At 38.2% G+C, this 15,648-nt stretch overlaps 1 protein-coding gene across 1 annotated transcript in view; it reads right to left on the bottom strand.

Moving 5' to 3' along the window:
* CNTNAP2 (contactin associated protein 2) overlaps positions 1-15,648 on the bottom strand; it is a 2,292,243-nt gene that overhangs the window by 1,328,157 nt on the left and 948,438 nt on the right. The gene's annotated exons all lie outside the window — the stretch shown is intronic.

Below are 15,648 nucleotides of genomic sequence, written 5' to 3'. Positions count from 1 at the left end.
TTTGATTGCATTTGTTGACTACATGAAACTGTGGACAAATAAGTGAATTTTTAAAATTCTTTCATCATACATTAGTTAATTATTAATTATTAAGTCTCTTCACTTAATCAACATTTATTAAGTTCATGCTATACACCTGTCTGGTATATGCCTGGGTCTGGATAAAAAGTTGAGTAAGATGTATAATCCAGACTTAAAGTGCAAAAAAGGAATCTATGTAACTTAGAAAAGAAATAACATATTTACATTGGATAATTATTCCCATGTTTTCACAGTGGGAGATTATCTTGAAACACTACTCCCTTATACTTAATTGCCTCCAGGCATGGTGACAGGGTGATCTTTAGAATATGCAGAAATCCAAAGGATCAAGTTTATAGCAAACAAAAAGAGAACAGGGAGCAATCTGGTTATGACAACAGTCGCCTCCTAATTGGGGGGATATTTGCTGGCTAGCTGAGTTGCTTTCAAGCTAGAGGGTTCTAACCAATTAGTATATATAAGAGAGCATATGGCTATGCAAAAAAAAAAAAAAGGACTAGGCTTTGAATTCTGATTCTACTACTTACTAACTTTGTGCCCTTTTACAAGAAATAGCACTTTTCTGAGTCTCAGTATGAAGTGATATTTAAAATATCTCATCAGGTGCTGATGACAGATGACAGTAAGTCTCGCAGCTTACAGACACTGTGAAAGGACAAACACGTGGGGATTCTCAACAAATAGCAGCTATGGGATTGTTATTGTGTTTGCTGTTGTCATTGTTTTTAATTATTAATAGCACACAGATTATATACTCCATTTTTAATCTATTAAATGATTCCTATCAGGTAGCACAAAGTGGCAAGGTGTGTATTATAAAGAAGGAGTCAGGCAGGGTGTGTATTATAATTAATTTTTTTTATTATTATTATACTTTAAGTTTTAGGGTACATGTGCACAACATGCAGGTTTGTTACATATGTATACATATGCCATGTTGGTGTGCCGCACCCATTAACTCGTCATTTAGCATTAGGTATATCTCCTAATGCTATCCAGGGTGTGTATTATAAAGAAGGAGTCAGGCTGTGGTCTTTTGAATACTGTTTTTCACGGGAGCAACATCCCAAACTGCATGTCCCACTAACGGTGGGATAAAGACAGCTCTGTCAGGCCGCGGTGTGGTAGCAGGTAGCACAGGCCCCAGAATTAGAATCTCTGGGTTCCTGGCTGAGCTCTACTGCCTCCTAGCTGTGTTATTCAACCTCCCTGTGACCTCAGTTTTCCTACTAAATGGGGATAATAATAACATCTACCTCGTAGCACAGTTAGTGAGGATTAAATCAGTCAAAACACGTAAAATCTTTATAACAATAGTTAGAAAACACCATGCACCAAAATATGCTAGTTATGTTATATTACAGAGTATATCACAGACTAAATTAAGGTTTGACATCAAATTAAATAAGACGGCCAGGCCAGTGGCTCACATCCCAGCACTCTGGGAGGCCAAGGTGAGCAGATCACCTGAGGTCAGAAGTTTGAGGCCAGCCTGGCCAGCATGGTGAAATCCTGTCTCTACTGAAAATAAAAAAAATTAGCTGGGCATGGTGGCGCACACCTGTAATCCCAGCTACTCGGGAGACTGACGTAGGAGAATTGCTTGAATCTGGGAGGCAGAAGTTGCAGTGAACTGACATCTCGCCACTGCACTCTGGCCTGGGGGACAGAGTGAGACTCTATCTCAAAAAAAAAAATAAATTAATGAGACAATTAAAGAAGAAAAATTCAGTATTAGAAATTAGACTAGATAGAGAGTTTTTTTTAATGGAGGAATAATTAGATACCAAATAACGTTGTCTGTGTTAGACCATCGTGGCCAGGGGACCTACAGTTCCTATCTGGATTGCAGCCAAAATGGAACCTGCAGACATCAAGCAAGGTCTGTTAAGAGATAAAGAATACCAAGGTGATAGAGCTTTAAAAAAATCTGTGCTTTCAACAGCTTCAGAATTCCCTGTCTAATCAGTAACAGCTTATCAAGCATGAGATGGGAGAAAAACAGTCATCGGGGCTCCAGATGGAAATGTTTAATGCATATGCAGTTTATAGGATGAATATAAATTGCAAACATGGTAGTTTTTGGTTAATCTGCTGAACAAAAAAAGTATTGAATTTGTTCTACTTTAATTAATGAGTAACTGAATATTTGATATAGCAGCGTGCTTAACTCTTTCACAGAAAGTCAACGGCCAATGATTTTGCAGATAAAGTTGGCATTGTCAGGGTTATTTTCGTTATACATGTAATTCTTTCAAGGTATATTTTGCAGCAGAGATAAAGTCTTATATGTATTGCGATCCTCTCTTTGTGCTGATGAAAAATATCTATCAATCTACTTAATTGTGCAGCATACATTGGAGAAAAATGTAAGTATCATTTAAAATGTTTGGCACTCTTTGAATGGAAGGAAGGTATATCAGATGTCATAGACAAGAGAACTAATAATATACCCTGTTAGCTGGGAGTAAGAAGCCTGAAAATGTAAAAAGTAATAATGTGGAGTGAATAAAGTGATATGTTCTGTCTACAGCTATTTCTTTATCTGTAATCTGTGTATCTTGAAGCCTATTTTAATTGCATACGTATTACATTTATATAGTACTTGCTATATGTTCCAGAACCTTTATAAAATTACCTGATGGAATCCTCATAATCACCCTATTATTATTCTCATTTTACAGGTAAGAAAACTGAGGCACAGAAAGGCTAAGTAACTTGCCCAAGGAAGCTAGAAAATGTCAAAGCTTGAAATTTCAAGCTAGGCTGGCTTTTGTACTCAACCGCTCCACTGGGCTGTGTAGCTAGATGGTACCCAAAATGAACCTGCATACATTATTTATGTATTTGGTATGTATCCATTGAGAAGAGTGGTAAAAGACTGGAGAAACAGTCAGAAAATATTTTACTATTAGATAAGGTTTCAGGAAGTATGGGGATCTTGCCTCTACCTAAGAATATGAAACTGCTCATCACCAGTGTTGCTTTGAGTCTTTTCCTTTTGTGAAGTTGAATCATACATGCATCTTTTGTTTCCACTAAATAAAGTGTGCAATTGAAAAAAAAGCATTTCTGCTAATCATAATTGCATTCACTTTCCCCAGATACCAAAGAGAAAAGAATTAGGGCCACCTGTAATTTTAGAACTAAAGATACAAATGTAGGTTACTTTTATTAGGAAACAAAGAAAAGTTAATCTTTTCAAATAATAAATTTGTTTTAGTGAAAAAAAGATTAAAATCTGAGTTGTAGAAACAATAGGGCTAAACTGGAAAACAATGGAAAAAAGAATTTAAGGATGAGAAAATACTTTTTTAAATTTTCTCAGATTAAAATTACTTTTATATTAAGAAGCTAAATGAAGAAATATTTTCTAAGTAATTCAATTAAAACATCTAATACTGTAGTATCTGTGGGAGGAAAAGAAGCAGTTGTGTTTTAAAGAAACTCAGGAAATTAATACAATGTTCCTTATTTGCCAGCTGAGGGGTTATTGCTATACATTTGTAGCAACGTCCATTAGAAGAGAAGTAGCTATTTTAAAATGCAAATAGCTAGTTTGACCTTCACAATGCTCTTTTTCTTCTTGTTTTCTAAATTATAAATCTTGCATTCTTTTTGATAGTAAAGCCAGAACATCTATTAAAGCAGAAAATATAAACAGCTTAAATATTGCATATTATTCATTTTCATTACCCACAGTATTAATGAAATTTACACTGACAGAAGTAACAAGGAACAACATCCTGAAGTCTTTGGTTGACTTTTTAAATTGTGTTCATGATTAAAACTCATATACTTTTCATCACTAATAAAAATTCAGCAGATTAAAAATTGCTTTGAAAGTCATAACTGATTTCACTTAGAAATTTATTCACTTAAAACTACTACCCCGGTGAAACCCCGTCTCTACTAAAAATACTAAAAATTAGCCGGGCGTGGTGGCGGGCGCCTGTAGTCCCAGCTACTCGGGAGGCTGAGGCAGGAGAATGGCGTGAACTCAGGAGGCGGAGCTTGCAGTGAGCCGAGATCGCGCCACTGCACTCCAGCCTGGGCGACAGAGCGAGACTCCATCTCAAAAAAAAAAAAAAAAAAAAAAAAACTACTACCCATCTGACAAAGGGCTAATATCCAGAATCTACAAAGAACTTAAACAAATTTACAAGAAAAAATCAAACAACCCCATCAAAAAGTGGGCAAAGGATGTGAACAGACACTTCTCAAAAGAAGACATTTATGCAGCCAACAGACACATGAAAAAATGCTCATCATCACTGGCCATCAGAGAAATGCAAATCAAAACCACAATGAGATACCATCTCACACCAGTTAGAATGGTGATCATTAACAAGTCAGGAAACAACAGGTGCTGGAGAGGATGTGGAGAAATAGGCACACTTTTACACTGTTGGTGGGACTGTAAACTAGTTCAACCATTGTGGAAGACAGTGTGGTGATTCCTCAAGGATCTAGAACTAGAAATACTATTTGACCCAGCTGTCCCATTACTGGGTATATACCCAAAAGATTATAAATCATGCTGCTATAAAGACACTTGCACACATATGTTTACTGCAGCACTATTCACAATAGCAAAGACTTGGAACCAACCCACATGTCCATCAATGATAGACTGGATTAAGAAAATGTGGCATATATACACCATGGAATACTACGCAGCCATAAAAAAGGATGAGCTCAGGTCCTTTGTAGGGAAATGAATGAAGCTGGAAACCATCATTCTGAGCAAACTGTCGCAGGTACAGAAAACCAAACACCACATGTTCTCACTCATAGATGGGAATTGAACAATGAGAACATTTGGACACAGGGTGGGGAACATCACACACTGGGGCTTATCATGGGGTAGGGGGAAGGGGGAGGGATAGCATTAGGAGATATACCTAATGTAACTGACCAGTTAATGGGTGTAGCACACCAACATGGCACATGTATACATATGTAACAAACCTGCACGTTGTACACATGTACCCTAGAACTTAAAGTATAATTTTAAAAAAAGAAAAAAGAAATTTATTCATTTAAAAATATCATATTAAAAATGTTATGGTATTTCATGCATTCGTATACTATTATTATTGTTAGTCTGGAATGCTTGATGGACATAATCCTATGAATTTTCAAAATATTACTCCCCAAACAGCAAGAAGAACCAGAATCCTTATAATAAAGCTTTCATGCTGGGTAGAGCTAGAAGGAAATGTGTTGTAATACCATCTTCAGTTCATGTTACCACAAGCCATGGGGATTTCTTAAGTTCTAGATAAATGAGTATATAAAAGTAAAGGAAATTAAAGGAATGTGGCAGTCAAGAGAACCCAGGCTGTAGGTTAAATCGACACATAAGAATAGGATACTAATACTTATCATCCAGTAATTTCAACCAGATGTGCAATCAATATTGTTTACCCAAAGTACAAACAATTTACATAAATGAAGGATTTATTTATAAAATGAGATTCATGAGTGAATTTTTATTCCCATGTATCAATCTTTTCACTATAGCAAACTTAAAAGTTTCATAAATGTGAAGGGTCCTTTTGAAACTTGCCTATATTCAACAATCAGAGAATAACATTACTGTGTACTCTTAACGGTGTTTGACAATTTCCTAAAATGGACCAGACACTTATATCTTAATCTCAATTTAATCCTCATCCACAATCTGGACCCTCACTGAGCTTGGTTATAAATGTATTGTCTAATTAAAAAAAATGCTTCAGAAGGAGCAAAACACCATTAGATATGCCAAGCACAGCTATTAACATAGTTGAAGCTCTGAAATCTCACCCCAGAAGGTTTTGAGAATTCTTGATGGCAGTCTCACTTTCAACAGAAACATACTGAAAATGAAATAAGACAAAACACAAACCTCCTGATATAGGGTATAATATTATTTCAAAGAGCCATAATATTATTTAAATGATTGATTTTCATTTTTAATATGACATGTATTTTGGCCTATTCTATTTCACTGGCACATTTCTATTTATTCATATCATTCTACTTATAAATAGAACTTCTAAAAGGTTCCATATAAGTGTAACAAAGGAAAGATAAGAAAGCAAGTTTTTTACATCTAATGGGGCTTTTGCATTATGAACATGAAGAAATGCTAATCCATGATGTGGCTACTGTCAGCATATTTTCTTAAATGCTAACTGGTCAACCATAGAAATGGTACCAGGAAAAGAACTTAGCAGAGATGAGGATGGGGAGGAAAAGATGGATTGGTAGCAGTGCCATATGCAGATGTGAGGAAATGAGCAAATATTTATCATAGCTAAATGATGCACATCATCTGTAATGGGGAAGGGGAATATAGTTACTTGCCTCTCTGAACCCATAGCATAGGCCAACCAAGCACACCATCCAAGAATAGCAAGCAGATGATAAATGCAAGAGCAGATGGAGATCTCCAGAAACAACAAAAGAAGGGAAGCAGAATGATTATCAGGGAAACACGTTGGTTTTGAGGGGCTGCCACTGAAAATGTTGGATCTTACCTATGGTTCTTCAGCCAGGGTGAATAGAATGAAGTAAATTCTACGGAGTGCAATAGCTAGTGAACTGTCATATACCAAGAAATAATAATAGGTTAATTGAATTCACCATCTTGATTCCAAAAGCAGGCTGTTTAAAAGAGCGAACAAATGAAATGCCTCATCTTTATCCTATTATCTGATGCTGTGTTTCATTTGGAAATGCCACACTGCATTTTCTGACTCAATCTCCTAACCCCACCCTTCATCCCCATACTCCATTCACATCACCCAGGTTTTAATTTCCGTCACTTCCATAAACAACTCATGCTATGGTCACCAACAACTTCAAATTTACTAATTTCCTGGACAATATTTTAGCCCTCATCTTGCATGATCTCTTAGCAGCGCTCATCCCTGGTGCCCATTTCTGTCTTCCTGGCATGCTTTCTTGTCACATCTCCTTTCAAGATTTCCCCTGACCTACCTGCCACTCATTCTCTGTCTGCTTTAAAGCTTATGTTCCATTATTCAGCCATTCTTTTTAGAGCTAAGGACCAGTCTTAGATGCTCTTCTTTTCTCACCCTGTATTTGCTCCTCAGATGATCTCATCCAAATACAGTTTCAATTACCTCTCCTATGCATAGCTAAGTCACAATTTGTCCTTTGTTCTATCCAAGCTGAGATCTTGACTCCTTTATTTAGTTATCCATGCAACACCTTGTAGATGCTGTAAAGGCACTTCGGATTCTACATTTACCATGTGTGCTCATTGTTTAGCTGCCACTTACAAGGGAGAACATACAGTATTTTTTTTTTCATTCCTGCATTAGTTTACCAAGGATGATGCTCTCCAGCTTCATCCATGTCCCTGCAAAGGACATGATCTCATTCTTTTTATGGCTACATAGTATTTTGTGGGGTATATGTACCACATTTTCTTATCCATAAAATAAACCTGAATATGTAGTCCTGAACTTAAAATAAAAGTTAAAAAAAAAAAAAGAAAAGGCTTTGGGAGGCTGAGGCAGGTGGATCATGAGGTCAAGAGATCGAGACCATCCTGGCTAAAACGGTAAAACCCCATCTCTACTAAAAATACAAAAAATTAGCCAGGCTTGGTGGCAGGTGCCTGTAGTCCCAGCTACTTGGGAGGCTGAGGCAGGAGAATGGTGTGAACCCGGGAGGCGGAGTTTGCAGTGAGCCGAGATCGCACCACTGCACTCCAGCCTGGGCAACAGAGCAAGACTCCATCTCAAAAAAAAAAAAAAAAAAAAAAGGAATAAAAGGAAATAAAGACCCAGAGTGTTAAGTTCAGCCTCCTCAAAAATAAAAAAGAACAGATGTGTGATCCTTTCTTTAAACCTGAGTCTCTCCCATCAGTCCATACCGGCATGGTATTGCCCAATACCAGGTAAAACCAGACTGACACATGGGAGGCATTTCCAGCACTTTTTCCCACCACAGCCCACATATAATCCACAACCAAGTTCTGTAGATTTTACCTTCTAATAGCTCTTCAATCCTCCCAGATATTTCCACTCTGCTACCACCATCCTAGTCTAGGCTGCCAGGTCTCACTCTGGCACTGCAGCCATATCCTGTGACACGTGTTCCCAAGTCTTCTCCTTCTGCCTTCAGACCTGTCCTCTACACCACAGCCAGAGCAAGGCTTACCCAGAGCAGACATGATCATGATATGCTTCCTCCATGTCCGTCACTCCAACACATACAAACTGTTGGCTTAAGATAGTTTGGTGGCATCTCTTTGGGCTTCTAATGGAATCAAAACCAGAAATCAGGAACATTGCCTAAAAAGCCATCTATTGCAGGATTTGTCAACTCTCCAGCCTCATTTCATACCAAATCACCCTGCAATCTCGGTGCTGCAGCCACACCAGCCTTGTCTTTCTGCCCCAAGAGTTCTGTTTATGCTCTTTTGTTTACCTGAAATATGACTCTTCCCTCCTACCTTCACCTACCTTCCAAAGCTCAACCAGCCATCACCTCTTTGGAGAAGTTCTCCCTCAGATCACTACTGAAGTCACATTTCCGTTGGCTTCTATTACCTTGAGAGCACTACCATCCTCCAGGATGAGTACGGGTGCAATATGACCTCCACTGTGCAGATCTGTAATGTCAGTCTCCCCACAAAGGCAGAGACTGGTTTTTATTTTCATCATGATACCCTGGGCATATCCAGCCCCTAGCACATGCTTGGTTCTTAGTCATTGTTACTGAATCAATGAATGTTATTATGACCAAACAAAAGTTTTTGATACAGATGGCCAGAACTCTCAAGAATGACTTGAAACAAGATATTTGTAATCCTCCGTCTAGTACTACATAGACCAGCATTTTTGGTCATTCATTAACTTGCTAGTTCATTCATTCTGTGCCACTCCCTCAGCCTTAACTCCCTGTATCTTCTTTTCCACATGTCTCACTCTTACTCATTTTACAGATCTCAGCTTAAATGTCACTTTCTCATATGTGGCCAGGGAATATCTGTTAAGTGAATGATGACCCTATTAAGTATTCATTGATTGCTATAATTAGGTGCCAGAGAGCATACTAGGGCCTGGGGTTGCAAAAATTGATATGAAGCTTTTTCTGCCATCAGGAACTCATTTCATATTCGGGGACTGCAGTCATGTAGAGAGATAATTAAAGCCTAATATAAATGGTACAATAGAGGGATGCATCTCCTGCTTGCTGAAAGATGCACGGGGGAGTCCTGCTGCTGTTCCCACAGAGTGTGGTTGGAGGAATGTATACATCTTTTTTTTTTTGCAGGATAATCTGCTTTATACCTGTTAGCTGAATAACTTTAAAAATATCACTTCATTACTTGTTAAAAAGAAGAAAAAGTCACTATTTTAAAACATTGCTTGAAAATTTCTGTTACGGAGAAAATTTAACTAAACACTTTGATGGGCCATTTGCCGATGAAATTATAGGCCCTAGAGCACCAGTCAGAAGGCTGGGTTGAATTGCTTTACACAGCAAAATAAAAGGAATGTTTCTATGGTGAAACAGCTGGAAGAAGTCAAGCAAGAGTCCCACAGAGATGAAGACACAGAGGGATACATAATGAGGTCCTGGGAGAAAAAGAGAGGCCAAACCATACACCCAGGTCCTGGGCCTGGGGTGAAGCAAATACACACACACACACACACACACACACACACACACTGCCAGTGGTAAATTTCCTTTAATTATGCTTCTTTTAAAAACAGAGGTCTCTGCTGTTTAGTTTTAAATCATGTTCTGATACAATTCCATCGTAAATGAGAAGCCTTCTCAAATAATTCCTTAAACCTTCCAGCCAACAATATGAGTATATCCAAGAGAAATTTGTGAAAGCTAGTTAAAGTTGCCTGACATGTAATCCCTCCTCTAAGAAGGACATAAAAACATGGGGCCTTAATCATTGGCTCAGCAGTTGCATCCCTGTCTTCTTTCCCTGGCAAGGCTATATGACTCTTTCAGTTTAATGACAAATGCAAAGCTCTTCAAATTCCCTGGAACCACAGGTAGGCTATGTAGAAATCAAAGACTAAAATCCTAGCATTGGGTAATCTCTGGATCAGATCAGCATTCTAACAGTCCTTCTGAGCTCTCTAGGACCCAACGTCTGATCAGACTGTCAATTGGGATCTCAGAATTCCCCGAATATCCATTCTTAGGTGTGGTTAATACGATGACACTTCTCAGAGCATTTGAACCTTGAAAATGAGCTAACCATATGTGGTTTTGGCTACAGAAGAATTGATAGCTCATTTTTCCCCGACAGGCAATGTCCTTTTTCTGCTTCTGCATTTATGACTATTTATATTTTTATTTGAGTGTTTCGGATGAATCTAGTCCCCCTCAAAAGCTTCCATGTGAAAAGAGACTATACTATATACCTAATTTCCCTCTGAGATTGTAGATAGGCACAATATATTTTCTTTAAAGTGAAAACAAAGCACATAAAATTGCAATATGTAAAAAGCATAGTACTGAGCCAGTCTATTTTGTTTCTGGTTGAAAAGAGATTTTCAGGTCATTTGTTTGTCAGGTACACATTAATAAAACAAATGTTGAAACTGCAGACATATCACAGGTCTTATTTATAGCCAAGGCTGTCAAGTTTCCTGTAGAAATCCAGCTGTGACCGATAGATTATTCCTCTATGCTGTGTTGTCTAATACTGCAGCCACTATCCCAATATGATTATTTGAACTTAAATTTAAATTAGTTAATAACAAAAATTCTGTTTCTCAGCCACTATAGCCATATTTTAAATGCTCCATAGCTACATATGGCTAGTGGCTACTGTACTGAACAAAGCAAAAGTGGAATATTTCCTCTATCACAGAAAATTCTATTGGACAACTCTACCTACTAGAAAACAGAGAATGATAGTAAGTAAACAACTTTGAGATTAGCAGCTAATGAGTTTGGGGAAACTGGATCTCTGATTGTCAGAAAGGGCCAGCTTTTATATCTTTGCTCAATCCCTATGTTACATAAAGCTTTCATTCCATTATTTATGTGACCTCTTCCCTCCCCTACCAACTGCTTTCTTACTGTCCCATCCCAGAAAGTCATACTGTTTGTTCCCCGTGAATAGAATTTATTAGAAAATAAAAAGTAAATACTTGGAGAATATGTGGAAGACAGAATTCTGAGATGGCCCCTATGAGTCCTTGCCTCTGGGACAGGTGACCTGTATAATCCCCTTCTTCTGAGTGTGAACAGAATCTGTGAATATGATGGGTTTTCTTTTCTGATTATGGTTACGTTATACAGCATAGTAAGTGGATTTAGTATATGTAATTAAGGTCCTGTATCAGCCAGGGATTCACTGAAGAAACAGAACCAGGATGATAGAGTTTGCATATTTATGCTCTCCCCCTACCCTGCCATTCTAACATTGAAATGTAATTCCTAATGTTGCAGGTGGGGCCTAGTGAGAGGTGTTTGGGTCATGGGGGTGGGTCCCTCATAAATGGCTCTGGGCCCTTCCCCGGGTAATGAGTGAGTTCTTGCTCTATATTTTCCCCATGAGATCTGATTGTTAAAAACGGCCTGGCACTTCCTCTCTCTTTCACTCCCTCTCTCGCCACGTGAAAACAGATTTCCCTTGCCTTCTGCCACGAGTAAAAGTTTCTGAGGTCTCACCAGAAGACGCCAGCACTTCCTGTACAGCCTGCAGAACCATGAGCCAAATAAACTCTTTTGTTTTATAAATGACCTAGCTGCAGGTATTCCTTTACAGCAATGCAGAAAGGACTAACACACGGGAGGATACACAAATATTAAGATGTATTTCACGAAATTGGCTTATGCAATGTAGGGGATGATTTGGCTGTTCTGAAGTCCATAGGACAGGCTGTCAGGAAAGGCAGACTGGAAACTCTTGGGAAGAAGCCCAGGACCAGCTAGACTATTGGAGATAGCCTCCTTCACTTAAAGTAAATTTATTACGGAGTTTGTGGCCAGGCGCGGTGGCTCATGCCTGTAGTTCCAGCACTTTGGGAGGCTGAGGTTGGCGGATCACGAGTCCAGGAGCTTGAGACCAGCTTGGTCAACATGGTGAAACCCCATCTCTACTAAAAATACAAAAGTTAGCCTGGCGTGGTGGCATGTGCCTGTAATCCCAGCTGCTTGGGAGGTGGAGGCAGGAGAATCAGCTTGAACCTGGGAGGCGGAGGTTGCAGTGAGCTGAGATTGAGTCACTGCACTCCAGCCTGGGCGACAGAGCAAGACTATGTCTTAGAAAAAACAAACAAACAAATAAATAAATAAATAAATAAAGTCAATTTATTATGGAGTTTAATCATGTCTATAAAATATTTTCATACAGCACCTATGTTAATGTTTGATTGGCCAACCCAAGAAGGTAGCCTTGCCAAATGGACACATACAACTGATGCTCACAGGTCTCCAATTAGTTGATTTTAGGTCAGAAGAGTGACCATCCTTAGTGGGCCTGACTTGGGCAGATGACCCCTTTAAAAGAGGATACAGAGATTTGAGATTTGTAGCAACAAAGGCTGTCTCTCCTGCCGTCCCTGAAGAAGTAAACCATCCTGAGTTCTATAGCTGCAATAAAATGACTTCTGCCAACAGTATTCGAGCTTGCACAAGAAGCCTGGATCTCAGTCCAGACCACAGCCTAGGCTGACACGCTGATGGGCTAAGCCATGCCCAGACACCTGGTCCACAAAAACAGTAAAATAATAAATGTCTGTTTTAAGGCATAAGGTTGTGGAAATTGTGCCATATAAGAAACTAACACAAAATGGAATGGGAAGAGAACAACCAAATGCGAATCGAGAGGATTAGGTAAGTGTGGCACTGAGCTGAGGAGACTTCATAAGATACTTAACAGAATGCTTGTTGAAATTATTTTCTTTCTATCAGTTAAGAATTTCTTTGTTTCATCTTTAAGGATAAGGAAGTTGAAGCTCAAAAATTAAGTAGTTTGCCCAAAGTGAAATAGTACCTGTCAGATCCAAGATTTGTATTCTAGGGACAGTTCAGATTATCTCTTCTTATGGATGCATGAATTAATGTCGGACAGGTGGGTTTTTGATTAGTCACTGCTACATTGTAAATATTATAGCATACTCATAAAAAAGAATTATGAAAAAATACCATTCTTTAGAATAGCAATACACAGTTTTTTGAGTTTAGTAGATCTAATCCCTCATTGCCCAAATGTTGGTGTCCCCTCCCAAAATTCATGTTGAAATCTGACCCCCAATAAAACAGCATTTGGAGGCGGGGTCTTTGTGAGTTAATTAGGTCATGAGGGTGGAGGCCTTATGAATGGGATTAGTCCTTTTTTTTTTTGAGACGGAGTCTCGCTCTGTCACCAGGCTGGAGTGCATTGGCGTGATCTTGGCTCACTGCAACTTCCGCCTCATGAGTTCCAGTGATTCTCCTGCTTCAGCCTCCTGAGTAGCTGAGATTACAGGTGTGTGCCACCATGCCCGGCTAATTTTTGTATTTTTAGTAGAGATGGGGTTTCACCATGTTGGCCAGGATGGCCTCGGTCTCTTGACCTCGTGATCCACCCACCTCAGCCTCCCAAAGTGCTGGGATTACAGGCGTCAGCCAATGCGCCCAGCCTAGTCCCACCTTAAGAAGTGACCAGACAGCTAGCTCGTTCTCTTCACTATATGGTGATATAACAAGAAACTAGCAGTCTGCCACCTGGTACAGGGCCTTCACCCAAACTCAACGATGCTAGCACCCTGATCTTAGACTTCCAGTCCCCAAAACTATAAGCAATAAATTTATATTGTTTACAATCACTCAATCTATGGTAATTTGTTACAGCAATCTCACCTGACTAAAAGACAGTCTAACATGTGGTCTTCAAAATAAAGAGGAAATAAATACCCACCATGGTTGGCATTAGGGAAAGTGAACCTGTTCAATTACTGATGCCAACATTTTTTATCTTGACTATTCTCCCCCATTATGAGTTTGTGCACCCTTTCTCAGTAAGAAAAACTCGTTAGAGTCTGTGTGAACACTTACTAGTCTATAATTGGGAATGAATACAGCAAGAATTTTAGGAAACTTAAAATCTCCTGTAAGGCTTAAATAGAATTTATAAAATCCAATATGTCAGAATTTGTTACCAGATATATCTACAAGGCAAAAACAATTTCCAGTGTGATATGCTGTTTAGTTTTATAAAAAGGAAAGCCCATCTAGAAGGCAACTTCAGCCAACCATGAGCGTGGAGAAGCCACCGTCTGCTGTGTCACCTGTCCTGTTCTCATCCTGGATTTGGCAAGTAGAGGTGAGATTTGAAGTAGTCTGTCGTCTGATGTCTTGGCTGTAATGGTAACAGAACTGACGAAATAACCTTAGAACTGACGATGATCTGCTGAAAGTTACAGTCTACCGACATCTTCAGTTCAGTTTAAAGAACTGTTAGGATCATTGAGAAAACTTTTGTTCTTTCTAATTAAATAATAGGTCAGTGTGACCTTTGTTGCCTTCTAGTTTCTGTACATCAAGCTCCTGTTGCAGATATCAAGCTTTTGCTTTTAGACCTCTGAATTAACTTGTAAGGTTTTTTGTTTCTTTGTTTTTTGTTTTGTTTTGTTTTGTTTTGTTTTATAAAACCACCTTTTCTACCTTTTTTATACTTTAGAGTTTGGAAAGGAGACAGGTACAAAAGATATGAGTCAACTTCATGAGAAAATCACCGTCTTTATTTTCTTAATTTTCCTAATTAAAACTCCTAATTTTAATATTGACTAAAATGTAAGTAAAATCAGAAATATATTTCTAATAATTTTTACTTATAATAATTTCTACTTCTAATAATCAACTTAAAAATGCCTATCAGCTTTGTGCAATTTACATTTTGAGATGCTGAGAAGAGTAGGAATTCAGTATAATAACCAGTTTGTGTCTTTAAGAAATTGATAATGGACTTGAAGGATATACTAAAAAAGCATAATTAATTCCTCATAAAATTTTAAGATACAAGGGAAACTGAACATATAAGTGACAGGATATAAGAGGAAAAATTTATCCACACAACAGACATGTGGGTTCAAATCTGTGTCTGCCACTAACCAGCTAGTTGGCAACCAACAAACTACAGCCACTCCTAATGTTGTTTACCTGGTGTTTAAATATGAGAGTTGGAAAAGATCATCTTACGTTGTACTTAAGAATTACACTGCCTCAATTTCTGAATAGTTAGTTAGAACAAATAGGCTCATACTTACATCAAAAGTTCATCTGTAGTCGACTTAATTTCATTCTTATCCAATATATTTCTTGACTTAGAATACAAAATAGCCTCTAGTGAAGATTCAAATGGTTGCCATTTGCTTAATAATTACTATGTGCAAGACATTTTCCATTAAACTTTTCAATTAATAATTAACAATATTAAATAATGGCTATTATCACATTCACCTTACATATAGGAAACTGAGCTCCAAAAAATCAATGACTTGCTTAAGGCTTCATAGCTAACAAGGGAAGAGCTGGAATTTGGACGGGGCTTTACATTACAGTAGATTTCTTGTCCATTTGTGCATTTAAAACAATCTCATCTAAGCTATTTTCTATCAG

The sequence above is a fragment of the Gorilla gorilla genome, chromosome 6 (assembly GCF_029281585.2).
Source record: "Gorilla gorilla gorilla isolate KB3781 chromosome 6, NHGRI_mGorGor1-v2.1_pri, whole genome shotgun sequence".
In the NCBI taxonomy this organism is placed as follows: Eukaryota; Metazoa; Chordata; class Mammalia; order Primates; family Hominidae; genus Gorilla; species Gorilla gorilla.
This window is presented reverse-complemented; position numbering and strand designations above follow the sequence as displayed.